This window comes from Esox lucius, chromosome 11 (assembly GCF_011004845.1).
Source record: "Esox lucius isolate fEsoLuc1 chromosome 11, fEsoLuc1.pri, whole genome shotgun sequence".
In the NCBI taxonomy this organism is placed as follows: domain Eukaryota; kingdom Metazoa; phylum Chordata; class Actinopteri; order Esociformes; family Esocidae; genus Esox; species Esox lucius.
Genome location: NC_047579.1, coordinates 23773645 through 23800503, shown reverse-complemented (window position 1 = coordinate 23800503; position 26859 = coordinate 23773645). Strand labels below are relative to the sequence as shown.

At 41.4% G+C, this 26859-nt stretch overlaps 1 protein-coding gene and 1 long non-coding RNA gene across 7 annotated transcripts in view; both read right to left on the bottom strand.

Moving 5' to 3' along the window:
* Positions 1–26859, bottom strand: part of LOC117595221 (nuclear GTPase SLIP-GC-like) — a 772829-nt gene that overhangs the window by 331097 nt on the left and 414873 nt on the right. The window lies entirely within an intron of this gene.
* Positions 16091–19380, bottom strand: LOC117595167. Of its 6 annotated transcripts, XR_004576389.1 has the most exons (11): positions 19196–19380; positions 18458–18518; positions 18301–18351; positions 18160–18204; positions 17799–17863; positions 17603–17708; positions 17406–17445; positions 16906–17059; positions 16684–16794; positions 16485–16547; positions 16091–16385 (listed from the first exon to the last, which is right to left on the bottom strand). It is a non-coding gene; the product is annotated as an uncharacterized LOC117595167 (long non-coding RNA). The 6 variants fall into 6 exon arrangements; XR_004576391.1 differs by lacking the exon at positions 18160–18204 and having other exon boundaries at positions 19196–19379; XR_004576390.1 differs by lacking the exon at positions 18458–18518 and having other exon boundaries at positions 19196–19243.

Sequence of the window (26859 nt, the reverse complement as noted above, 5' to 3'; positions counted from 1 at the left end):
CGTTTATAAGGCCATAGGGTAATCTAAAAAGTCAAATTAAGTTTGTACACTGCATATTCTACAGTCTAAATCCACAGCATGTCACATTTTATTTTTATGTATGAGAAGCTTGCGAGAAATGTAATTTAACACATTTTTGGATTTTCAGCTTCGGTTTTTGGCTATCAAATGTGGGAGGGACCTGAAGACAACAGTGTGGAGAATGCTTCAGAGTATTTTCTCTAATAACCTTGCCGTTATTACAACCTGGACTGGCATAGGGGATAAAACATGTTTTAGAGACCTGTTCCTGAAGACCATTGTTCAAAGTAAGTTGGAGATTTTTTTAAGTAGATGCCCTTATGCCTTATGCCATTCAAATGTAATGACAGATCTGTATTTTCTACAGGGGCCCTCCGGAAGAACCCGGCAACCCAGGATGCCACTGATGAGGCGGTCCAGGTTAACGTTACATGTTACCTGAAAGGAGCATCAGACCCTGAAGGAGGAAAAAGCCGCACAGCTGAGAAGGACCCACAGCCAACCCCTTAAACCTAGGCTGACTACTGACACCCCAGCATCCCTGAACTGGAACACTTTCTTTATCCTGCAGTCAGTAACATCAAGAGGCCAGAAGTGCCAGACTACACTCACCAAATCCACCCTGTTTTCTTTTGTATTTTAACTTTAGTATTGGCTTATTCCATTCCGTCTTAACGATTCTATTATAGTTTGTAAATCCTATTTCATACCTGTTACTTGATATTGCACATTAACTAGTACCAACATTCTACTTTAATTTCATCACTGTGCTTAACTGTTATTCAATTAATAATATCTTGGAAATACTATTTCGTACCTCTGATATTTGATATTGCACCTTACCTGGTACCAAATATTCTACTTACTGTTTTTAACATCAGCATTCCATCACAGTGCTTAACTGTTATTCTATTGTTAAATATAGCTTGTAAATCCTTGTGCCACAGGTCAGCATTGCAGTTATAATGGTCTGTTCTACTACTGTTTTTACCTCTGTATTTTTATATATGTATGTCAAGTTTTGTTTATCACAGATACAAGAGACACATCTTAATGCAGCATGGTGTAAATCTTGTGCTCCAGGTCAGCAATGCCATTATAATGGAATATTCTACTCTAGAGCTTTACTCAATGGCTTAAAAATGTGATGTTCTACCTCGTTTTATTTGGTATCCTGCACATTCTTTGGTACCAAATATCCTCATTACTTGTTATGTTTGCTGGTAATTATTTTCATCCCAGAGCTGACCTCTATATTATTAACAATTATTGTGTTTGTGTTATAATTTGCTTGTATGGCTGTTTTCTCTTTTTTTTAACCAAAATTTTATTGGAAACCTGCATGTTCTGTAGTGTGTATTTATTTTAATTTTTTTCTGCCTATTATTTATTTCAGTGATCTGACACATCTTGTTTGAATGACAGTTACTGTACTTTGAAATGTGGAATTAAAACACCAAATGGAAATATGTCTGGTTTGATCAATCATTATTCTCGATAAACTGCATGCTATAAATATTAAATATATATATATATAAAAGCGGCAGATCGCTCGAAAACCGCGGAAGGTCCGCCTTTTGTATAACGGCGGTGGAATGGCGGTTGGACCACGGGCCGGCCGCAGAACACAGGCGGTAGGAAGGCAGCTGCCACTTTTAAAAAGCGGCTGCTGCCGGCAATAAGCCGGCAAACGTGTTTGCGATTTAGACATTTTGACGCTTTACTGTCTCTGGAGGACCGCCTCCGGTCCGCCGACTCATTGCTATCTGGGTATACAATGCTCAAAAACATTTAAGTGCCCATATTATGAAATTTTTTTTATGGGTTTTTGGGTGTTCTTTTGTGTCTCTGGTGCTTCCACACGCATACAAACTTTGAAAAAGCTGTTAGAAAACTCTGGGTTTTGTGACGTCACAGTCCGAAAATTTGAATATTCCCACCCTCCACCCCCTCCCAACAGAGCATACCTAATGTCTCCACCATGTTGTTACTGATTCAGAAGCACCATTTAAACTGTGCTGTTGTTGGCTGTAAAGAGGAGCACAAAACTCTCTATCGCGTCCCAGCCGCAGAGGACAGAAGAGCGGCATGGCTTGAATTCATTTCTGAAGGCAATGTCCCTGCTACAGTTGTCAAAAAATTGTCGGTTTGTGCTAACCACTTTGAGACGGGCTGTTTCTCCAACTTCGGTCAGTGCAAGGCAGGATTAGCCAAGAAACTTTTGCTAAACGAGTGCGCAATTCCAACTTTGCGTGGAATACCTGCAGACGAGGGACGTGTAAGTAGTTCTATACAATTAGCTGTCTTTATTTTGCAATTCTATGCAGGGCAGCTTCCTCCAATTTGGGACAATCCAAACGGTACCACTGCGGTCAGGCCCTGACTGTGACCCCCAGGTTGATAGTGATGCCTAGAGGCCCCCAGCAAGCACCCGAGGCAGGAGGGGCACCGGAGCTGGGTAAGGCAGTGGTGGCAGCGGCTTGTCATCCCATCTCTCTGGGGGAGGTAGTAAGTGGCCCCAGTCGAGCCACTCTGGAGGCAGTGGTGGCTGAGGCTTGTTGTCCCACCCCTCTGTGGGTGGTGTGGTTGTGGGACTTTGGCCACACGGGGCCAGTACTGAGGTTGTATCAGAAAATGGCATCAAAACCTGGCCGCGAGGAGCCAGCACTGGCAGGGAGGGCCAGAGAGCTGGGCATTTGGTCCCAAGGTAGAATACCGCCCCCGATGATGTCATAACAAGCCCCAGTACAGTCCCACCCAGACCAGACCCTGCCACGGGGCACACCACACCTACCGTTGGCAATGGAGCCCGAGTGCATTGAGCTGGAACCGGTTTTACAGGTTCATATTCCGCCACCGGGTACTCCACCCCTGTTTGCAGTGGATATCCTGAAAGGATTCTCTACAAGGTATATGTACACATCCCCCAGGATCAGCTCAATTTTCACAGTTTTTAATGATAAATAACACAGCGGGTGCTGTATATGGGTCACAAGTGCTTAAGACTTGCAGTGTGTTTGCATACCTTTGTTTTTCTTGTTTTGTGAGTTGATCTAATGGGCTGTAAAAGTGGACAGTTTTTTGTGAAGTAGCTCCATAGAATTACCAGTGTTAGCCCCCATGTTTCAACAACATTTTCCCCCGCCAGGCAGTCAGAGCAACCATGTGACTGAAAACTATGAATTTCGCAAACAAAGAAACCAAAATCAAATCATTCAGTTATAATTACATTATTAAATAAATAAATATGTACACATTGCATTTGCATTGTGAACACTAGTGCATCATCCAAACTTAATAGACTTTTCATTTGGGTGGTGTAAAATTGTGCATCCTCCAAATGTGGCAGACTTTTCTTTTGGATTGTGTGAACCTTTGTGTCACTCATTCAGTAAGAGAAATCTGCTCTTCCTGGCCAGCTCCGCTTACGCTGTCCGGCAAAAATGAAAATGAAACAATAAGTAGACTAGTATAACTTACTTATTTACTTTATCTTATACATCCAGGAATTTGAACCTAGTATAACTCTGCCCCCCAGAGGAAAGTAGGTCAACCTTGTTATCTTTACTAAACCCTCCACACCTTTTACCCTCTCTCCTTATTGCAGGAAAGTGTGGTCCTGCTTGTTGAGGTTGCAGTTATGCAGGTTAAGTTTATAACAGGGGCTTAGGTTCAGGGTGCGATTAAGGGTTAGATATGGGTAAGGGCCAGGGCTAGTTGTGTTTAGTACATAGTTAAAGCTGTTGACAGTAAACAGCTACAACCCAGTTAAAAACCCTCTACTTTGGGTAATCCAACCCATACATAACATCTGATAGCAGCCATTCAGGAACATGAAATTACTTGCTTTATTGGTTGGTTGAATTTGGAAAACAACATGGAAAAAAAGTATCTCACCAGTGTAAGTACAGTGGAAGGTCAGAATCAACCAAAATAAAATAATGACTAAAACCTTCATTTCTATAGTGATTTATTTAATAAAAGTAGTAATAAAACTTCATACATATGGCCTTCTGCAGGGCGATTTTGTTGTTCAGAAATTTTAACTATATTTAACCTGCCATACTTTTTAATTTAAACAAAAAATAATAGTGCAACCCTTTTCCAAAAAAGTTGGGATGATGCGTAAAATGCAAATTAAAACAGAGAATTCAATGATGTGCCAATCATTTATCCCTATATTTAATAGAAAATAGTACAAAGATAACATATCAAATGTTGAACTAGAGCAAGGTTATTGTTTTTGGAAAAACATGTGCCCATTTTGAATATGATGCCAGCAACACGTTTCAAACAAATTGTGACCGGGTCATTTTTATTACTGTGTTGCATCGCTTCTTTTAACAACACTAAGTGTTTGGGAAATCAGGAAACCAACTGCTGTAGTTTTGAAAGTGAGATGTTTACCCATTCTTGCTTGATATAGGATTTCAGCTGCTCAACAGTTCAGGGTCTCCTCTGTCATATTTTTCGTTTCAAAATGTGCCAAATGTTTTGAATGGCTGACAGGTCTGGACTGCAGGCAGGCAAGTTTAACAGCTATGCTGTTGTAATATGTGCAGAATGTTATTTGGCATTGTCTTGCTGATACAAGAAAGGCCTTCCCTAAAAAAGGCATGGTCTGGATGGCAGCATATGTTGGTCCAAAACCTGTATATATTGTTCAGCATTAATGGTACCTTAACAGATGTGCAAGTCACGCATACCATGTTACCATCAGGGATGTTGGCTTTTGAAATGTGCAGTGATAACAAGCCGTAAGATCCATATCCTTTTCAATCCACAGAACGAGGCGTCTATAATTTCCTAAAATAATTTCTAATTTTGATTAGTCAGACCACGTTTCCACCTCAGTCCATCTTAAATGAGCTCAGGCCTAGAGCATGCGGCAGCGTTTTTGGTTCTTGTTTGTATCTGGTTTCTTATTTGCATGGTAGACTTTTAACTTGCATTTGTGGTTGCAGCGACAAACGGTATTTAAAGATAATGGTTTTCGGAAGTGGTCCTCAGCCCATGCATTGATTTCCACTACCAAATTGTGTCTGTTTTTAATGCAGTTCCGCCTGAGGGCCCAAAGATCACGGTCATCCAATAATGTTTTTCGGCCTTATCGCTTGATTAATTATATTATGTACCATCGATTGAGATCTCCAAACACTTTGCAATTTTATTTTGAGATATTAACATACAATTGTATTCTTTAATTGTGGGTATATTTGGCTGCGCAGTCCTGCACAAAGTATTGAACCCCTCCCAGTCTTTACTTCTGAAAGATTCATCCTCTCTGGGATGCTCTTTTTATACCCAATCATGTTTCTGACCTGTGGCCAATTAGTTGTGGGATGTTCCACCAGATTTTTTTGAACGTGCTACTGGCATCAAAACATAATTCCAAGTGGGCATATATTTTGAATATGTATGAATTAATATAATAAACCCTTAAACCCTGATTACTACATGAAAAAAAGTTATATTCATTGAATGGCATAACAATTTTGTAAATAATAATGGCCCAGTCCCAGGAGTGGTGAGTAGGCTTTTTTGTGGGAAAACATCCCGCTTAAGTCTGCATACTCAGGTGGGCTGTTGGCTGGGAGGGTCACCCTCTGGGCTCTCCAATGTTGCACCATACGTCACGGTCAAGGTCTTCCCATTCTCAGGGGACCATCCCAGGATCTTGCTCCAGGCGATGTTGGGATTGTGTTTCTGGAGCCATGGAAGTCCCAGGATGACGGGGTGTATGGAAGACATCATCACTAGCAATTCCAGTCTCTCTCGATGGCAGCTGTTAATGGTGAGAGTAAGTGGGGGGGTCACATGGGCAATGGAACCTGAACCCACGGGACGGCCATCCAAAGCCTGGATGAGCACCCAGGTGATGAATTGTAATCTTTAGGTCTCTTTACAGATGTTCAATAAGTTTTGGCTGGGCCACTAAAAAGCCCCTCCAGCTTTAATTTGTCGTGCTGAAAGATAGTTCTTTACCAGTATGAGAACCTCTGGGCTAAGGTTTTCTTCAAGGACTCTATTTTGCTCTATTCAATCTTCCTTCCTTCTTCACCGGTCCCCCAGTCAATGCCGGAGAGAAGCATCTCGATAGAAATGCTCCCACTACAACACTTTACAGTGGGATGGCATGAACCAAGAATTAGTGTAGAACTTGTCATGGATGCCTAAGAGTTGAATTTTGGTCTTATTATACCAGATAATATTTTTACTCTTGCTCTCAGAGTCCTTCAGGCGGCATACCATATCACCTTTACTCAGGAGAGGGTACCATCTAGCTACTAGGCCATAAAGGCCTGATTGATGGCTTGGTTTTTGCTCTGACATGCACTGTGAAGTGTGGAACCTTATACAGACAGGTGTCTGCATTACTAATCCATGTCTAATCAAGTAAATCTGCCACAGGTGGACTCCAATCAAGTTGTATACTTCAAGGACGATAAAAGATCACTGAATGCATACAAGCTCAATTTGAAGTGTCATGGTAAAGCGTCTTAAAACATTTCTGTTTCTGAAGAATAATTCACATCACCACCTGCACTAAAGCCACACAGAACAAGAGGATGGACCTGAACATGTTTGTGGTTCATTGTTTTTGTTGGGAGGGACCTCAAGCGGAGCATTTGTAGGTGTCGATTGGAGAAATGTTGTTTTGAAAATTATTATAATAGTTATTAATTAGACCAAGTGTACAAAGCCCCTAATAACGTGAGGCCTGAGGCAGTTGCCTCTTTTGCCTGATTATAATTGCACCCCAGGCTGCAGAACAGTGAGAGTAGGTGTCCTGCTTGTGTCATGTAACCTAGGAGGTTGGTGTCCCATAGACTCATCCTTGTAAACCTCTGCATTCCTGGTTTACACAAAATGTTTACTTGCTTTTTAGGACATGCAAATACTGCAGGAACTCCAAAATCATCACAACAGAGAGGTAAATTAATAAAGGTGTCTGTAAGAGTTCAAAAAGGCAGTGTGCCAGTTAATTAATAATTGCTTAGTAATATGCATTTACCTTTGAAATAAACTAATGAATTCCTTTCAACTATAGAATAATACCTCATAGGTCGGCACATTCTTCGGCAACAAAAAAACATTCAGTATCCCCTTTTGGTTTGTGTTCCCTTGTGGACAGAGGAACAGCAGCACCCGGCTTTGGACAGGCAGTGTAGACAAACCACATCTGATGAGGCCAACCAGGGAAGGGTTTGGGATGTTTACAACCACGTGGGAGGCAGTTGTCTTGAGTGGCTTCACAATCTCCATTGTGCCACTAGTAAAATGAGCCACTGATAAGACTTCTTCATCTGCAGAATAAGAAAAAGCTTTAGTGATTTTAGTTTCACTGTAAATAAAAGTACATTCTTGAAATCATATATTACAACCCCCTTTTCAAAAAGGTTATTGCGTAAAATGCAATCAGAATGCAATGATGTGCAAATAATTTATCCATATACTGAAAGTAGAACAAAGACAAAATCTCAAATGTTAAAATTGAGAAAGGTTATTGTTTTTTTTTAAATAAAATACAGTTCAGGGTCTCCTTTGTTGTATTTTTAGTTTGATAATGTGATAAATGTTTTCAATAGGGGAGAGGCAGGCCAGTTCAGCACCCGGACTCTTTAACTACGGAGCCATGCTGTTGTGATACGTGCAGAATGTGGTTGGGCATTACTGAAATAAGCAAGGCCTTCCCTGAAAAACATGTTTGGATGGGCAGCATATGTTGCTCCAAAACCTGTATATATTGTTCAGCATATTGTTCAGTGCTTTCAGAGATGTACATGTCAACCATGCCATGTGCACTAATGTACCCCAATACCATCATACGGTAGATGCTGGCTTTTGAACTGTGCAGTGATACGTTGGAGGTTCCCTCTCCTCTTTAGTCCAAAGGACGCAGCGTCCATGATTTCCCCAAAAAATATTCAAATGTTGATTAGTCGGACAACAGGACAGTTTTCCACTTCACCTCGGTCCATCTTGAATGTGCTCATGCCCAGAAGATAGCTGCAGTTCAGGATCTTGTTTCAATACAGTTAGGTCCGGAAATATTTGGACACTCAATTTTCATTATTTTGGCTCAGTATGCCACCACAATGGATATGAAATGAAACAATTGAGACTTTAAGCTTGGATATCAACAAATGTTGGGTTTCCTCCTTTGTGATGGTTTGCCAGGCCTTCAATGCAGCAGTCTTCAGCTGTTGTTTGTTCGTGGTTCTTTCTCCCCCAGGTTTTGTCTACTGAAATGCATGCTCGATCAGTTTGAGATCAGGTGACCGATTGACTCGGCCATTGCAGAATATTCCACTTCTTTGCCTTAAAAACTCCGGGGTTTAAAAGACCTTTTGCAGAATGCTTTGGTTCATTGTCCATCTGTAAAGTGAAGCGGCATCCAATGAGCTTTGCTGAATTTGAAATTTCTGAGCAGACAATATATCCCAACACACTTCAAAATTCATCTGGCTGCTTCTATCCTCTGTCACATCATCAATGAACACTAGTGACCCAGTGCCCTTGGAAGCCATGCATGGCCATGCCATCACACTGCCTCCACAGTGTTTTACAGATGATGGGTAATACTTTTTATTCCCCGTCATTCTTGTACAGGTTGATCTTAGTTTTATCTGTCCAAAAAATGCTGTACGTTTTTTTTTTTTTTTGTGTGTTTATTGGCTAATTCTAATCTGGCCTTTCTCATTCTTGATGCTTATGAATGGTTTGCTCTTTGTAGTGGAACCTTTGTGTGTGCTCTCATTTTCTGTATGGTAGAATTGGATAATTATATGCCTACCTACTGGAGTGTTCTTCACTTGGCTGGATGTTGTGAAGGGGTTTTACTTTACCATGAAAAGGATATTATGATCATCCACCACTGTTGTCTTCTGTGGAAGTCCAAGCCTTTTTGTGTTGCAGAGCTCACCAGTGCATTCTTTTTTTCGAAGAATGTACCAAACTGTTGATTTGGCCACTTTTAATGTTCCTGCTGTCTGTCTGATGGATCTTTTCTTTGCAGCTTAAGGATGGCCTGTTACACTTCCACAGAGAGCTCCTTTGACTGCATGTTATGGGTTCACAGCAACAGCTTCCAAATGAAAATGCCACACCTGGAATCAACTCAAGAGCTTTTAGCTGGTAATTAATTTAGAAATAATGAAGGAATAACCCACACCTATCCATGAAACAGCTTTTGAGTTAATTGTCCAATTACTTTTGGTCCCTTGAAAAAGAGAGGGCTACATATTAAAAAGCTGTAACCCCTCAAACCTTTTTTGGTCCCTCAGACCAATTTGGATGTAAATACCCTCAAATTAAAGCTTAGAGACTGCACGTTAAGCACATATTCATAACTGTAACTTGAATATATTTTAGTTAACAGCCAAAATACAAAACTGTCTGAGGTCCAGAAGATCACGACGATCCAATAATGGTTTTAGGGCTTGTACCTAGCATACACAGATTTCACCCAATTCTCTGAATCCTTTAATGTCTACATAATCTTTCATGTACGTACTGTAGATGATGAGATCACCAAATTCTTCGCAATGTTATGTTGACAAATGTTATTCTTAAACTATTTGCCCCGTCAGTCTTTCAGATTGGTGCAGCCCTACACATCGTCACTTCTGACAGACCCATCCCCTTCAGAATGGTCTTTTAGTACCCAATCATGTTACTGATTTGTTGGGAATTTATCTAATTAGTTGTTTGATATTCCAATAGGTTCAGTTTTTCAGCATTACACAACTTTTCCAGTCTTTTGTTGCCCCGGTCAACTTTTTTGAAACGTGTTGCTGGTTTCAAATTCAAAATAGGAAAGTATCCTGCAAAGCAGATGTAGGGCAAAATGACAGTTTAAAATAAAAATATACTCAACAAAATGTTTTAATAAATTATTTGTGGTTAGTATGACAATGCTGCAAAGCAGGTTACGTGATCAGTAGTTACCTATAAGTAGGCCTGCGGATATGTTGACTAGTTATAATTCTTGGCTCCTGTAAGAGAAAAGCTATTTCAAGGCAAGTCTGGAACACGGGATGAAATACTCTTGAATTTCTATGATTCATATGTGAAGGTTAATCATCTCCCGACAAACATACCTGCACATTCGTCTGTCCCTCTACAGTCTGACACTGAAATTCAGTGTGAGGATACAATTTTGTAGTCACTGGTATTGTACTAGAGCAAACCATCAGCTCCTTAATCTTGTTATAATCCTCAGTGACATCTGCAATAAAGAAACAGTTCAGGACAAGTAGTAGCTTTCAAAGGCAAAGTTCAAGGTTTAAAACTTGATGGTGGTGAAATCACTTGAAATCTACAGAATTGTACAACTATTTGTATATCAACAGAATGTGCAGCGCAAACATGCCTGTTGCATTAGCGTCACACCAATTACCCTATTGGCGAAAGCTAGCAGGTTCAGCAATCTTGCTGAAGCAGCCGGCAGGGCTGTTTGATATTAACTGTTGGGTTTAGTGTTATGTTCCCCAGTCTCTGTGTTGCTGTGTGTTCGCATGTGGGCTTGTTTCTGTGTGTTTCAGAATCCCTGGAGCAATTGATTGGTCGGGACCATCACAGATTGGAGCCCTGCCCCTCCCCTCCCGTCAATGCATACAGCTGGGTTCCTGCAGCCACCATCTCTTGCCACAGCCTGATTTAAGCCAGTTTCCATTGTCAGTTCTCCCTCTTGTTGCTCTTTCTTTGTACCTTGTGTTGACTGTTGTTGCTGCCTGTGAACAGTTTGTTTTGGGTGTCATTTTGTTTGTGCATGTGTAGGACAGAGAGTGAGGATGGGAAACCAAGGCTTCTGGAATGATTTAGGCTCGTTTAGAGAAACTGCTTCATTGCGCGAAGCTTTCCACAGTGCACTGCTGGGACATCTGCTGGACAAAATGTAATATGACATGTTTGATTTTAACAGTACATACTTTAGTGGGGTTCTCAGCCACCAGCCTTCAAAGGACACCTACATTAGAAGTAATGTTAAGGATGAATAATGAATACCATTGAAACGGCTACGCTCAATATAACAGGAATTTGTTGACGAATAAAGGGGGTAAAAGAACTTTCAGTCATTTTGATGGAGACAAACACAGACGCAGCAGACAGATTTCCTCATGTGATATGTCGATGACCCTAAATACTGCTCTTCATAAGGTAAGATAATCTTCAAAGTCAGAAATGCAATCATTTCATAGTTTCTTGATTATGAAATTAAATGTTTATGTTCTATTATGATTGACACTCAGAGCATGGACTATGTCTCCCGGCTGGCCTGGGAACGCCTCGGTGTCCCCCCGGAAGAGCTAGAGGAAGTGTCTGGGGAGAGGGAAGTCTGGGCATCCCTGCTTAGACTGCTGCCCCCGCGACCCGGCCCCGGATAAGCGGGAGAAGATGGATGGATGGATGGATGGACTCAGAGCATGAACAGGCCATGTTGAGTGTAGGAAAAAGCACAAATGTTTTTAGGCTGCAGAGTGGGGGTAGAGAAAGGGGTATGCAAGGAGAAGAATTTCTCAGCGCTCCAAAACGTGTGTGGCTCTATTCAATCTAGAATATATCTATTGATTACATGGCTTACATCACATGCCTTTACCTAATATAGTTTTGGATAACATCAATGTTAGTTTTTTTTGCAACAATGGCAAGCAGACCAAGGCTGGCCAGATTTGGCGTTGCTGAGGTTCTAAGACAAGAAAGGGGAAAGGCTATGGGTAAAGGTAGAGCTCTAAGCAATGCACATGGGCAAAATCAAGGCACAGAGTGTAAGAAGCAGCTGGAGCTTGAGAGAATGCCAATGACAGACCATATTGTGGTAAATATGGGACAGTGTAGGAAAAAAATCCTCTACCAGCTGGGTGAAGACATGCAGCTGACATCACAAATCAACCAGGAATAACAAAGGCAGCAGAAGAATCTCTTAGCTTTTTCCTGAACCCAGAGATGATTGATGTTATAGTGCGTGAAACTAACAGCAAAGCCAAATGAAGAATCAGGGAATGGAATAAGAGTCATCCCACCAACATTAGTGATCACTGGAAAGCAGTGGTTGACACAGAAATAAAGGCTCCTTTAAATGATCCTTTTGATCATAGCAGGGGTGTCTAAAGATAACCATGAGCCTGTAGATTCCCTCTGGTAAGAAACTGGCTGTAAACCTGTGTTCACTGTAACTATGACCAGAGCAAAATTCAAACACATATTGAGATACATGAGGTTCAACAACAAAGCAACAAGGGGAGAGCGAATGGCAAACAACAAGCTTGCTCCTTTCAAAGATATATGGACCATGTTTGTAACCCAGATCTCAAAATACTTTATTCCAGTCACAGACATGTTTGGATGAGCATCTTGTTGGCTTCAGAGGCAAGTGCAGATTCCGACAGTACATTGCATCCTTGCCTGACATATGGAATAAATATTTTGTGGGACTGTGATGCAGAGACCAGCCACCATCTCAAAGGTGAAGTATATCTTAGCAGGCAACCTGGACAGCAATGAGAAGTAGGTCAAGGGTCACGTGTAATCAACGAGCTTGTGGGCATTGGTGCAAAAGTGGCAGAAATGTCACAGCTGATAATGTATTTACATTAATTCCATTAGCTGATGCCATAACTAAAAGATGGACTGATATGTTGTCACTATTAACCTGTTAGTCAACAGGCAAAAAAGTCAATTGCCGCCTAAAATGATGTACCCAAATCTAAATGCTTGTAGCTCATGACCTGAATATAGTAGAAACATTTTTGGTTCCATTTGAATGGAGACACTCTGTAGGAATTATAATTAATGCAGAAAAGTATAACACAATAGATTTGTCAGAAGATAAAACAAACCAAAAAAATCCTCATGTTTGAATTGCAATGGGGAAAGCCAAACATGGATTAGGAATCTGCACAAATTTTCCACTTGATCCACTAGATGTCAGCAGGATCTGGGTAAGGTTTCAGGCCATTTTATATAAAATGTAAAGCACTTGTAAAGCAAGGCCAAAGTGTCCTTTACAGATTGGCCACTCTGCGCCAAATTGGACACTTTGGACACATTATGAATTTTCTAGTTCATACCTACACAGAACATACAACAGTGCAAAGGTGATTAAAATAAGGGTTACACAATCCCAGGAATTTTATACATGATGGAAAATTAGCTTCCCTTCATAAAGGTACTAACAGGAGGCGCGACAAGGTGGCGGATCCAATGATCTAACATCATATGTGGTGTTTGCATCATATGTGGTGATCTAACATCATATGTGGTGTTTGCATCATATGTGATGATATAAATGTAATCCATTACAGTTACAAGTTACCTGTCCACATTTGTAATCCGTAACTTAACTTATTGATAACTCAAACTTAGTAACGTAATCTGATTACTTTTAGATCCAAATTAAGAGGCATTGGAAAACGAATAGGAATAGCCTATAAACAACTAAACACCTTTTGTGGGACCTATTGCTTCAAAACATTGTTGAAAGATAAATGGCAATTACTCGAAAAGGGTATTGACTGTGTTGTGTATACAAATTAAGATATCCGTAGCTTTTCGCGCATAAACTAAATCTGCAGTTGTCTGATGATTTGCTCCACAACCAAAATGTTACCAAAAACCCCGGCATGCGAATGCACGTTTGCAATCAATAAACACCCGCATAGAAATAATATTTACCCGCGTGAATGTAACCTGCGATTATTATGGCCACCAGTGATGGATTTTCAAAACGCAAATGAAAGAAATAAACTGTGATTATAAACCTGCACTCTTAGCTTAAAGGAAATGACGTCAGCAGCCAATGACAACCAATGAACACAATTTTCAGAGATGCAAAGCAAGCAGAATCACATGGCCTACCTGTATGGACGGAGTTGATGTGGCCGCGTCAAATGCAAATAATCATGCTTTGGCAGAGTACTTCCCAACACACATTTTCTCCTCAAATGTTGTGGTAAATTCCATATAATGTTTTATCGTGAAGGGAGCGCCATGTTACAGCTATCTAATAAATAATTGCTTAATCTATTAAACAATTCCTGTAAGTGTTCTTTGATGCAACTCGTCCTGGCTGTGTTGTTCGGTGCATTTGACAAATAAACCTTGAAAAATATATAACACCAGGTAGGCTTATTGCCTATCATTGTTCTGAGAATTATGAGTCCAGTAGATAACTAAATAACATTTTATATAACTCGGCTAAAATTATCGGAGATATACTCCGTTTTTACCAGCCATCCAACCAACCAACCAAACTGGAGAAATTTAAACCAGCACTTCCTCCGTCACTAAACTGGTTATGCGCGTCCACCTTTGCACCCATGATGATCACACGCACAACTGAGCCTCGCATTTCATATTTTGGTTCGAATAACAATGTTTTTAAAGCATTAAATAATCAACTCAAACATACATGTTATAATTAGTTTGCGCACCTATTCATTTTCAATTGAAGTAATCCAAAAGTATTGTTATTTTTTCAAAAGTATTTGTAATCCAATTACAATATTTTTGTTTGTTAACAAAGGATTACAGTTACTGTTTTTTTTGTAATCCGTTACATGTCGTATGTAGTGTTTGGTGTTTATAATGTTAGGTCACCACATTTGATGTTAGCTCATATGTGGTATCTATGCCTCCTTACATACATAGATACCAAGCAAACAGTTGGCAGGAGTAGAAAGGAAAAGAGTAGAAGGGAATAAGAGAAAGAAGGGGGAGACTTATAGACTTCTGGAAAAGCTCGGAAATGGCCAGCCAGATGATGGCGTCACAGTGGGGATCAAGAGGCAGAATCACTGTTAGGGGGACCTCCTGAATCACTGTTGGGGATTCAGGGAGAAATATGGGGATGAATAGGCCGTAAGAAACAGCCACAACATGTCATAGCCAAATCACATTGCCAATTGGTTACATTAGGACATTTTGAACTGAAATCTACTATAATGATGCGACCCAATAGGCAATAAGACGCTCAGAAACTATATGACATAGCCTAATATTCTAATGCTAATAAAATGTAGGTCTTGGGTAATCTATCTTATTGTGCTCACCAAGTTGCTTGACTCACAGTCCATGATTTCTTAAAAAAATCGAGTTCAAATTGGTCTCCTATGTTTCTTTTCCACTTAGGAGTAGCCATTTAAACTTTAAATGCTGAGTATAGTTTAGTGAGCAGCAACAGCTATGCGTCTAGCGCAATAGTCAAGTTTGGTTGAAGAATTGGTTGGGGCGGTGCGCACTGTTGGTGTCCTGTGTGTGCATCTGACGGTGATCGTTCAACAATTGCCGTAAAGTGCAATAGGGTCTAACTGCAGCTTGCACCAGTCGCTCACGCCGTGCCCCCCGCTCACGCCGTGCCCCCCGCTCACGCCGTGCCCCCCGCTCACGCCACACCCCCCGCTCAAGCCGCGCCCCCCGCTCACGCCGCGCCCCTTTGTTTTCTTTGCCTTCAAAATAAAAGCCCCCTTCTTTTTTTTGACTGTACAAAACATTTATTTATAATTGTGTTTTTCTAAATTGTATTTTTCTAAATAAATGCCCGTTCTTTATAGTTTGGGATGGAACTACAGAATGCAATTAAAAAAACAATCAGTTAATGTTGTATTGGATTAGTTTTTGTATTTGCTAATGTATAATAAATTGAGCTGCAAACAACAAAACTATTTAGAAGTAAGCAAAAACACATGACAATAAATAATAAGTCTTAATAAGTGGATGTGGATGTAAGTTATGTACTATGTGACAGTACTGTCACATAGTGGGCTGGTCACAAGAGGACTAGAAGGCTCTCTCTGGGTCGAAGCACTGAAAGAAAAATCCTCCACTGCAGTTTACATGTGATTCCAAAGGACTTTATGCTGATCAGTATCTGTACGTAGATGTAGGCCCTTTAATCCTTTGGGTATGGAAAAGTCAGACTGTCTGTATTATTATATTAACAAATGATAAATGTACAGCTCTGGGTAGAAATCATATTGGTGCAATGCATTCAATAAACCGGATCACCAGTTGTACACACGATCTCCCCAGTGTTCAGAAATGGACTCAATATTCAGAGAATTTGAATTTTATTACACATTGAACAGGACGTTATTAAAACCAAAAAAGCATAAAGTAGACTCTCAATAGATGTTAGTTTTAACATTTTTAAAATTATACAAAAAGTTCACCCAAAAGTTGTTTAAACATATGACATCTCTTTTTTGTCATAAACAATTAATTAACAGTCTGTAATAACACTGGAGAATTCAAAATTCAATCCCAAGTTTCCAGCCACAAATTGTCACGGGGGCCTGCAGCTTGAAAAACACCCAGCAGGCTCAGGGTTGTCTGCCAACAGGTAGTATACGTGTCCGTTTTCTCTGAAAGAGAAAATAAGTAAATTCCCCCACACCCCTTTGTTACACACAAACACCTTATTTTTACCTATTGCATTTGGTGGCAAAAGTGATCGCAGTAACCTGGATGTGGGTCTTCTGAGTAAACTGCTTCAAGTACACCCCTTTTTCCTGTTCCAACATATCCTGTAAAAGAAAAAACAGAATGATGATTATACTGACCAGTGACCACTAGACTCAGGATGTGGTCTAAGCGTAGTTGTGACATCAATACTGAGTGTAATGACATAGATTCAAATCCATCCAGTGTTAAGATGTTTACCAGGTGTGCAGTTTTTAAAACGCATTCCACATTCACGACAGGTGTCCACGGTGTACATGGTGTAGAATTCTTTTCTTTAGGACTCAGAAAACCTGCTCCATGTAGCGACACCTGTGAAAAACAAATTATCAATCAAAAGTGAACATTTCCATAAGGTTAGTGAAAACACATGTGAGGTACTCAAGAATTGAATACCACAGCACCCTTTATTTAAACACTTACTGTCAAGCCACTGAAAATGTGCCCGTCTCCTGAAGGAGTCAGTGGACACAGTGTCCCTGAAGGTGGTACACACAAGAGCCAATCTTAAGTATGCCTTATCTCCTTCCTGTAGTACCACTTCATTTAGGATTTCAGAAAGCACACACGTTGGTAACTGTAAAATACAGGTCAGGCAAAATCAAGCATAGTAAAGACAACACACTGACTGACTACACTATTGCCTGTACAAATGGCAACAATCATAGCATAGCAGAAATATGAAAATTAACAATTATTGGTGAGAACATCTATCATAACGCATTGACCTGATATTGATATGACTGTACTAAGGGATGTATAAGCATGAGACTCTTGCAGTGACAGGGCAATTATAGTGCATAAGGTGCTCTATAGTGTGTGTCATGGTGGTAGTCCAATAGTGCAAGGATAAAGGGAGGTGTTGTGCCATGTTTATTGGCTAAAATAGCCAGTAAACAGTGTAAGCAGTAAGTAAACATTACCTCCAATATGATGCACCTGTCATCCTTTTCTAATCGAAACCTTTTGAGGAAAATGATATTATATAAAAAAAAGAAAATTATATTATAAAAAAAACGTAAGGTTGTTTTATATATATAAAACAACCTTACGTTTTTTTTAATGAATTAATCAAGACAGGATAAGGCCACTGGGTGTCCTCTGCCATCATCATGCTCACCTCATGTTCCCTCTTGCTGACCTTTGGGACCCTGTATATCGGCTGCAGTGAACCTTGGAGCAATGCTCTGGCCTCATTAGTCCAGTATGCAAACCTCTGTCCATGGCTTTTGAGTAAGATATTAGTAAAATAATAAAAAAAGTAAACTAATGTAGAAGCAATGTATTGTAGGAAGTAACATTTAGAGTTGTCTTACCCGTCAATCTGGAACCGTTACATTAGACTAATGCACCACCATTTTCGGATGCGTGCCATGTCCCTCTAAAAGAAATAGAATATTTAAGTTGAGGAATGTTCATGTTCAGTCACAAATCACTATTTGTCTGCAAACCATTGGCATGTCAATTACAGCAGAGTACAAAAAGTTATAGAGCCATGTTAAACAGTCCCACAAACAGTTATTTGATGTGTGGTTAATACTGTAGTGCAAAGTACTTTATAGATCATGCTTAGTTAGACTTCTGGAAATTGTAAACAATTAACCAAAGTCAATGTCATGTTAGGGTGGATTTAAGTTCCTCTTATACTTGCTCCTATGTGAGAAGAACAATACTGACCTCAATGAACCAAAATGGAGCCTCTGTGCTCAGGCTGAGTGCATACTGTAAAGTGTAAAAGGCAAAGATCTGTGAGGTTATATCATTTTCAGATAATAAAAAAAAACCAAAAACCTTTAATCAGAGACTAAAGCAATTTACCATCAACATTAAGATGCCACAAGAATTTACAGTAGTTTGATGAGGGAAACCCTGCAACAATTGGGCAAAGTGTTAAATAAGCAATATAAAAGTTTTTGGGTCAAATCAGAAATATAGACATATGCATCCAGGTACATAAGTTGTTGGAGAAATGCACCTCAATGTCTTTGCCAAATTTAGTTGTCCACTGGCCCAGTGCAATGTGATGAGCTAAGTCACTGTCAAAATCAATCAGAAATACAAATTACACACCTTATACTTGTAATAGTATCAGAAAACTGAAGACAATTCATATTACTCGATTCCCTTATATTCAAAATACCACTGTATGCTATTGAAATAGAAGAGTTACAATAGCCACCCACAGGGCTTAAACAAAATAAACTAACTTATATAGCCATTGAACGAGGCTAAACTTTAAAACAGCCTTTGAACGAGGCTTTACTTTCATGCTTATGGAATCCAAATACAAATCATAGTACCCTGTTGCAGACCTGTTGGTTGTGAATTTTGTTATTGGCCAAATCTGGACAATCTGTACCTGCATTTTTGGAGTACTATGAATTCTATAGGATTTCAATACTGCACAAGCCCCAGAACAGGGCTGATTGTTGTCATGTTACGAAACCTAAAGATGGTATGATAACAACGGTCGCCAAAGCCAAAAATATCATGCGAAGTACCTCACTCAAACTAACACACACACACACTACGCTAGCATACATGTACATACACATAGGTAATTTTAGCTAACGTTAGCATACTTATAAAACACCCTTTTAACTATAAGCAATCGTCAACCTGAAATCAATAGCTATCGGTAGTAGCCTAATATTAATTTTAAACAAACCGTAACGGGCTAAATAACTCCATATTGCTATTATCAGTAACTTACCAGGTGCTTCCCGGGAGTTGTTGCCGCCATGACTCAATATGGCAATATGGTCCATCTGCGTCTTGTAAACAAACTGTACATGTCTGAAAGTCGGAAGTTGCGTGCCAGCGGGGGCGCGGCGTGAGCGGGCGCGGCGTGAGCAGGGGGCCTGGCGTGAGCGACTGCTGCAAGCTGCAGTTGGACCCTTCTCGTAAAGTGTGGCTCGTGTGCTCTCAACCTAGCTTGTTACAAATCCATTGGGCATCATTTGAGGAAGATGCATGCTACCAAATACCAATCATTGCTGTGTTAAAACCTAGTAAGGTTTTGAATATCATGAATAGTTTTGCTCAGAGTTGGATTGCGTTCTACAACGCTGTGAAGAACATGAATCGTTTTTGATTATTAAAACAGATTTTATCAAACAAAACGATGCTTTGCTATATCTCTGGGACCATCAAGATAAGAAATCAGAAGAAGACGGCTCATTGTAAGTACAAAATGTACCATCAGACCAGAAACTAGCGACCCTGGTGCCTTAGAAAAAGTGTTGTGTGGATGTTGACTATACTCAAACACTTGCATAGTAGTTAGTCGGCGTAATAGCTACTTGAAATTTTATACTGCAGTTAGATTAACGAGATTCTAAGCTTTCTGCACAAATATAATATGCCTATAACAAAGAAATATATATTTACAAAACTTCGCACGCAAAAAAGGTTTGGCATCCCGGCGGTGGTTCATCTTAAACAAATAGGTTTTAAGGCAAACAAACCACATACCCTAGAGCCGATGAAGGCTAACAATGACAGAGAGATTGAAAGTTCACAGTTTGACTTTCACTAGTGCTGCCCTGCAGGCTCCATGACACGAAGGTTGAAGGCGAGAAGCAGAAACCAGAGATCATACTAAACTACTGGCGCTTTTCTACTGCATGGTACCAGCTCGACTCGGCTCATCTTTTTTGCTTTTCCACTGGCGAAAAGTTTGGATGGTACCTGGTACCAGATTTTAGTACCTGCTTCGTCGAGGTTCCAACCGAGCTGAGGCGATACCAAAAGGTGTCGTGAAAACACGGAAGACTTCCGATTGGACAAGAGTGACTCAAAGCGTGTTAGCCGTCCAGTGTCAGAGAATGGTTAAGATGAGAACGGCGCCTGTTTGCGCGTCTGTGACAGGAGTCCTTGTAATGAAATTGGTTAATTTCAGTGCCAGTGCATAGGACCAGACTCGTAATTTAAGCGATCGTATTTTCCCAAAACACCTCTCGCTTTGGACCTATGCACTGGCGTTGAAATCAACTTGTGAGACCCACAAGACTGTTGTTTTTGTAACCTACAAAAACACTTTTTCCTCCTCTGGGTTTTCTATAGGCTAGCTGGCATATATAGCACTGGTCAAAGTAGTAATGTCAAGCCAAACAGAAGCAGCCTACCTACCAAGCTTTCTAACTATTTTTGCAGTCTGCAATGCATTAAGAACAAAGTAACTGCTCACACATGCTTCCTCGCTACTACCAGTATAAACGCTGCCTGTGTAGCCTACAGTAGGCTACTCTTGAGTCTGTCGGCGTGGTATTATAGCTGGCAATTTATAAAGCAAATATTTATACTTTTTAAACGAGATGGAGGGATTATGTTGGTTGTTTTAAATGTGTTGGCATTGAAATGTTTGGTGTATACGCTTAAATAACAGAACATTGCAGTTACATCATCTTTTATACTGCAGGGCGAAAATTCTATTATAGCTACTTCTTCACAGTTTTTCATGACCATGTTATTCAGATTTTGTTTACTTTTGATTTGCCACATTCAAAGCTTGTCAATTTAAAAGAAAATTGATGGTGTTCATTCACTAGATTTTTATGTTCAATGCAGGGTTTCAGTTAGTCGGCAAATGCTGGAAGAGGACAGCTCAATAATGACATGCTGCAAGACCTGATCCGAGAAGCAATGACCATCATTGGAGTGAGGAAAACTCCACTTGCTGCTGTGGACGTCCGATCGATCGGCTGGAAAATCTACTTGAAAAAGGTGTAGCCTTTGCTGTCAAAAAACGGAGACAGGACGGTAGCAAATGTTCGCTCCTCCTGTCACACACCAGTATGCCCTGAGCATTGCATGAGCCAAATTGGGTGCTTTAACTGCCTGTAGGGTGTGGAGTTCATAGTTAAATGTAAACACCATTCATTTTACATTGTCTACAACATTTTAATATCTAAATTTAAATTACATTTATTCAACCTTTATTTTGACAGGGAGAACGCTCAAAATGATTTTTTTCCAAACATTTTAAACAAACAGATATAGCACAAACTAAGAACTAATAAAAAAAACAAGTAAACTTTGTTTTAAACAGCACTTAATCTTCTTTGATTTAATATCCTGATCAAAGTTTTCTCCCATTTTGTAGACACTTGGAATAAAAAAAATCGCCCTCCTCCTCTTCCTACTGCTCTCTCTAACCCTCTTCCTCTACAAGCGCAGCACCCATTTGCCACCACACAATTTCTTTAATAGCCTGATAGACTAACCAGATTGTAAACAGAATTCAGCAAGCAGTCGTGGTTGTTTTTTATGACACATCAGTAGAAAGAAGAACAAACATCTAAGTTTGCATTACAAAACACAGCGACTCTTTGGGCGAGATTGAGCAAGCAATCATTCAAGGTAGGCGCAACTAACGTGATCATAAAGTAAGCATAAGGAACACACATCTCAAGACACTGAAATATTGCAGTTTGCATATATTAATAAAATCTGAAGAAACGCGATAAAACATTCAACTAATTAGCCGAATACACAGCTAAATACTGCAATGTTTTCAATTGCAAGACTGAGCAAGCAACCAATTGAGCTCCACAGCTGATGCGCTCGCCTATGCAATTGTCACGACAGGGTTGCTTTTGCCATCTAAAAGATATATCCAAAATTTCATAACATCAAATATAGAAAACACTGCACATACACCTATCAGCCATAACATTATGACCACTGACAGGTATAGTGAATAACACTGATAATCTTGTTATCATGGCACTTGTCAGTGGGTGGGATATATTAGGTAGCAAGTGAACATTCTCTCCTCAAAGTTGATGTGTTAGAAGCAGTAAACATGGGCAAGCGTAAGAATCTGAGCGACTTTAACAAGGACCAAATTGTAATGTCCAGCAGGGTCAAAGCATCTCCAAAACTGGAGCCCTTGTGGGGTATTCCTGGTCTGCAGTGGTCAGTACCTATCAAAAGTGGTCCAAGAAAGAAAAAGCGGTGAAACGGCAGCAGTCATGGCCGGCCAAGGCTCATTGATGCACATGGGGAGCGAAGGCTGCCCCGCGTGGTCCGATCCAACAGACAAGTTACAGTAGCTCAAACTGCTGAAAAAGTTATTATTGTTAATTCCTCAAAGTTATGGGAATATCACAAAAACTACCGGATAAAAATGTGTTACTGTATTCCTGTGGATGTTGTCATTAATAAGAAACCAGAAAAAAAGTATATTGTCATTTGACTTTTTTTTTTAAATAATTTCTTTACTCAAAATCCTAGCGGCTAAGCGGCCACAACTTTTTAGGTTATGTAGATGTATTGATTGTATAAGCTAGTGAATTGTTGTAAGCTGTTGTAACCAATGTAGATGTATTGATTGTATAAGTTAATGAATTGGTAACTGTTGTAGGAAATGAAACGAAATATTAAATGTTTGTAACTGAGCTGAAACTGAAGGAGAAAGTAGGAGAATAGGAAACCCTGTTCAAGCGGTTGCCGGGGAGAGAAAGATATGTATGTCTGTTTTGTGAGAAACAGGTCACAGGTTAGAGGCGCACACACATAGTCGGACAGACAACACAGAAACCACAAGGGGGGCAAGGGGATACTTGCATTTATCCTTATAAGGAATAGAACTGGAACTGGACCAATAGCACTCTTGCTTAGTGAATTTAACGACTCTATCTTTTGGGCGTAGTAGAAGTATAAAAATGTTCTGTTAACTATTGATCCTGAGACATTGTGCGGCGACACGTCTCCAGAAGCTTCTGTAATAAATGGACATATGGTATGATAATTGACCTGACTCCTGGTGTTTTATTCTCCTTTCCAACAAACCAACTCGGGGAAGTGTTAGACTTCAACAATTTTGGGGGCTTCATCCGGGATTGGAAAGAGGAGAAGGAATTCGATCTGGTCCAGATAACCTACGCGAGATTCACAGGTTCACAGCCGGCTCATGATAAAGGTAAGCAGAGCCTGTTATATCTAAATCTGCATATTGGCTATGAACTAAATTTTGAACCTGTGGAAAACGTATTGGTATACTGGTTTAAATTCAGGAGGGCGAGGCAATTGGTATGGGTTCTAGGGTTGACTACCCTACGCCACTTCCCGACGGGGACGGTGGAGAGTTGCGAGTTAGAGTCTTGGCAACCAGTCGGGTTAGAGGCCCGAGGACTTAGGGGCACCTCGAAATACTTATTGTGTGTAAAGGTTCAGCTGGGTTAGAGGCCCAGGGAGTTTGGAACTCCCCGAACTTTTTATAAGAGAACTGGGTTCAAGTCCCAAAAGTGTTGGGTCAGGGACCCGTTCAGCTGGGTTAGAGGCCCAAGGAGTTTGGAACTCCCCAAATTTTTTATAAGAGAACTGGGTTCAAGTCCCAAAAGTGTTGGGTCAGTGACCCGTTCAGCTGGGTTAGAGGCCCAGGGAGTTTGGAACTCCCCGAATTTTTATAAGAGAACTGGGTTTAAGTCCCAAAAAGTGTTGGGTCAGGGACCCGTTAATCATTTGTTAATCATTCTGAGTCTGGGACTCACAGTAACATAAGTCAGGGAGAAATGAACGGGGAGTTTGAGAGAGAAGTTGATGACGATGGGTGGGGTCCCGGCACAGGAGAGTGGAAACAATTGGGGATACAGGTGGCAAATGTAATGACTGTTGTAGGCAGGATGGACCCAATTCAGAAAGAAAAAGAAGGGATAGAAGAGAAATTGCGACAAGTGGTGAGTGAGGCAGGATTAAGGATGGAGGAAAGGAGACCATTACATGTTATTTTGTGGAATAAGGAGAAGGATTGTTCCAAAAATCGAGATAGAGTTAGAGACAAGAAGGAAACAGCAAATTTGGTCAAGAGAGAGAGATATAGAGAAAAGGAGAAGGAATGGGAAAAGCACAGAAAAGAATGGTGTAAATTAGCAGTGTGGTGTCAGGGCGTAGACCATTTGAACTAAGAGAAAAAGGGACAGAAAATTAAGGAGGAGAAAAGGGAGGAGAGAGAGAACCCCCAGCATATGAAGATGACTTGGTGCTTGGTACAGACCGTGCACCATTATATCCAGTGTTACGTTTACAGAGTGGTATATTGTCTTTAGACACACAGAACAGCAAACCCATAACTCAAGTCACAGGAAAGCAAGATAATAGAAAGTTAAGTAGGAAGGCGGAGTCAGAGAGCGAGACAGACACTGAGGGGGAGGTGGAACCGTTCAAGGCAAGGGCAGAGAAAGAGGAGCGAGAAGGGGAGACGACTAGGAAAGAATAAACAAGAGGAGATTACAGGGGCCATAAAGAAAAGATCAGGCCGTACTAAAGGCAGGTTAGGTGAGGACTTAAAGTCGGGGTCAGACGATAGTGACACAGTGAGAAGGACCAGAACTAGGCAGAACAAAGGAAATTCATATAGAGGACAGGTGTTACTCACAGGCAATGCAGTAGGGAGATGGACTGACTCAGACGAAGACCCCGACACAGACAGTAGTGGAGACTGGAGTAAGGGAGACGTAGACGTATACCGTCTGCCCACCAGAACATAAACTACACCATGACGCAGTAGAATCAATTCAAAAGACTCAAAATAAAATGTATACGCGGTCACAAGCAGGGTAAGCTGGTTGTGCTGGGTTTCAGCTGCCTCTCTTTAGAGTGGGAGGCGGCGAACCGCGATATAAACCATTGCGGCTGGGAGACATACAGGCACTGGTAGATAAATTACCCCCGATGGGAGAGGGAGGTGGACTATGGTTGTCACAATTTGATAAACTCACAGCTGGTCAAATGTTGGCACTGGGGGACTGGAGGGCAGTAGCCGCCCGAGCCATGTCTGCCCAGGATATGATTGAGATAGAAAAAGGGGTCGCCACTAGGCAGAACCCTGACGACACCCCTTTCGGTCAGGTGGTCGGACGCATAGACGCAGCCTTGAGGGAACGATTCCCCTTGCTGGCTGGGGCCCCGGTACCTAAGTTACCCTGGGAAAAAGATCAACACCCTAGACAGAATCTGGAAGAATGCAAAGAAACATGGGCCAAACACACAGGGCACCACTCGGGGAAGGGGGGTCTGCAGCAGGAGTGGTTCAGAAAGGCGGTCTTAGAGGGACTTCCAGAGAAAATAAAAGAGGCAATGATGGCAAATCCTGACTTGCCGGGTAGTGAATCACACGTATGGGAAAGACACATAGTGCATCATTTACCGAGGGCTAAAGACGAGGAGACAGAGAAAGTCAAACAGATACAGGGACTGAAAGAGAAGTTGTTGCGCTTACAGCTGCGGGAGGCCAAAGTACAGGCAAATGAGTGTAAAAAGAAACGTAAGCAGATGGCAGCCCTAGGCTCAGGAGAACCTGACACACCCGATTTATACCCTGTTCCCACATGGGCACCCCAACCTCACAGTGGCCGGGGGGCATTCACCGCGCCCTATCGACCAGGGACTCCGAGGGGAGGTTATGGTAGGGGGAGGGGGCGGGTCCCATACGGAGTCTGCTTTACGTGTGGTGACCCGAACCACTGGTCCAGAGAGTGCCCACAGAACACTGCAAGGGGCAGAGGATACCCAAACCAAGGGGCAGCTCCAGTTCCTAACCCACACGCCGTCCCACCACCTAGTGCACCTGGACAATACCCACTCTCTTATGAGGGAGGGTGGGACCAGGAATGACGGTCTACAGGGAGGGGACAGGGGGGGAAAGGCAGACCCTATGCTGTCCCTGAATGTCGACGGGAAGGACTTCCCCTTTCTGGTTGACACAGGTGCCACTTTTTCCACCATCACCGCCCCTCCCGTCACAGGACTACTATCCTCCAAGACAGTGGAAGTTGTGGGGTTTGAAGGAGTGGGACAGACTTTGCCAGTGACATTTCCTCTTAAAACGATACTGGGTAAACAGGCCCTCAGCCATCCGTATGTGGTGTCGGCAAACACACCAGTGAACTTATTGGGGAGAGACTTGTTGATAAAACTGGGGGCTAATATCTTATGTTCTCCAGATGGACTAACTGTCACGTTACCAGATGGGACATCGGCGGTGTGCGGACCTGAAACCACACGCAAAGGGCAGTACCTGGTACAACCGGTGAAGGGTGAAATAGCGGAGATATACTGGGGACTATTGACACCAGAAAAGCCGGACAAACAGGGTGTTTTGTCCCAGTACTTCAAATGGAGGCCGTGGATCTCCCTCCTCGAGCCGTACTTTCCTCCACCAGACCCCCTACATGTGACCCTATTTTATGATCGGCAGGGCGATGAGGTGTATAGAGAGGGGTTTGGGGATGCAGTGTGTGGGGACACGTGGCAGGTCGGGTCTAAATTCATACATGTAGGCCCTGAAGGGGTAGCGGCAGATGTACAGTTGACAGAGGAGCAGGATCAGTGGTACATGATGGCGGAGGAGTCCGTCCCGCATGTGTCACTGGC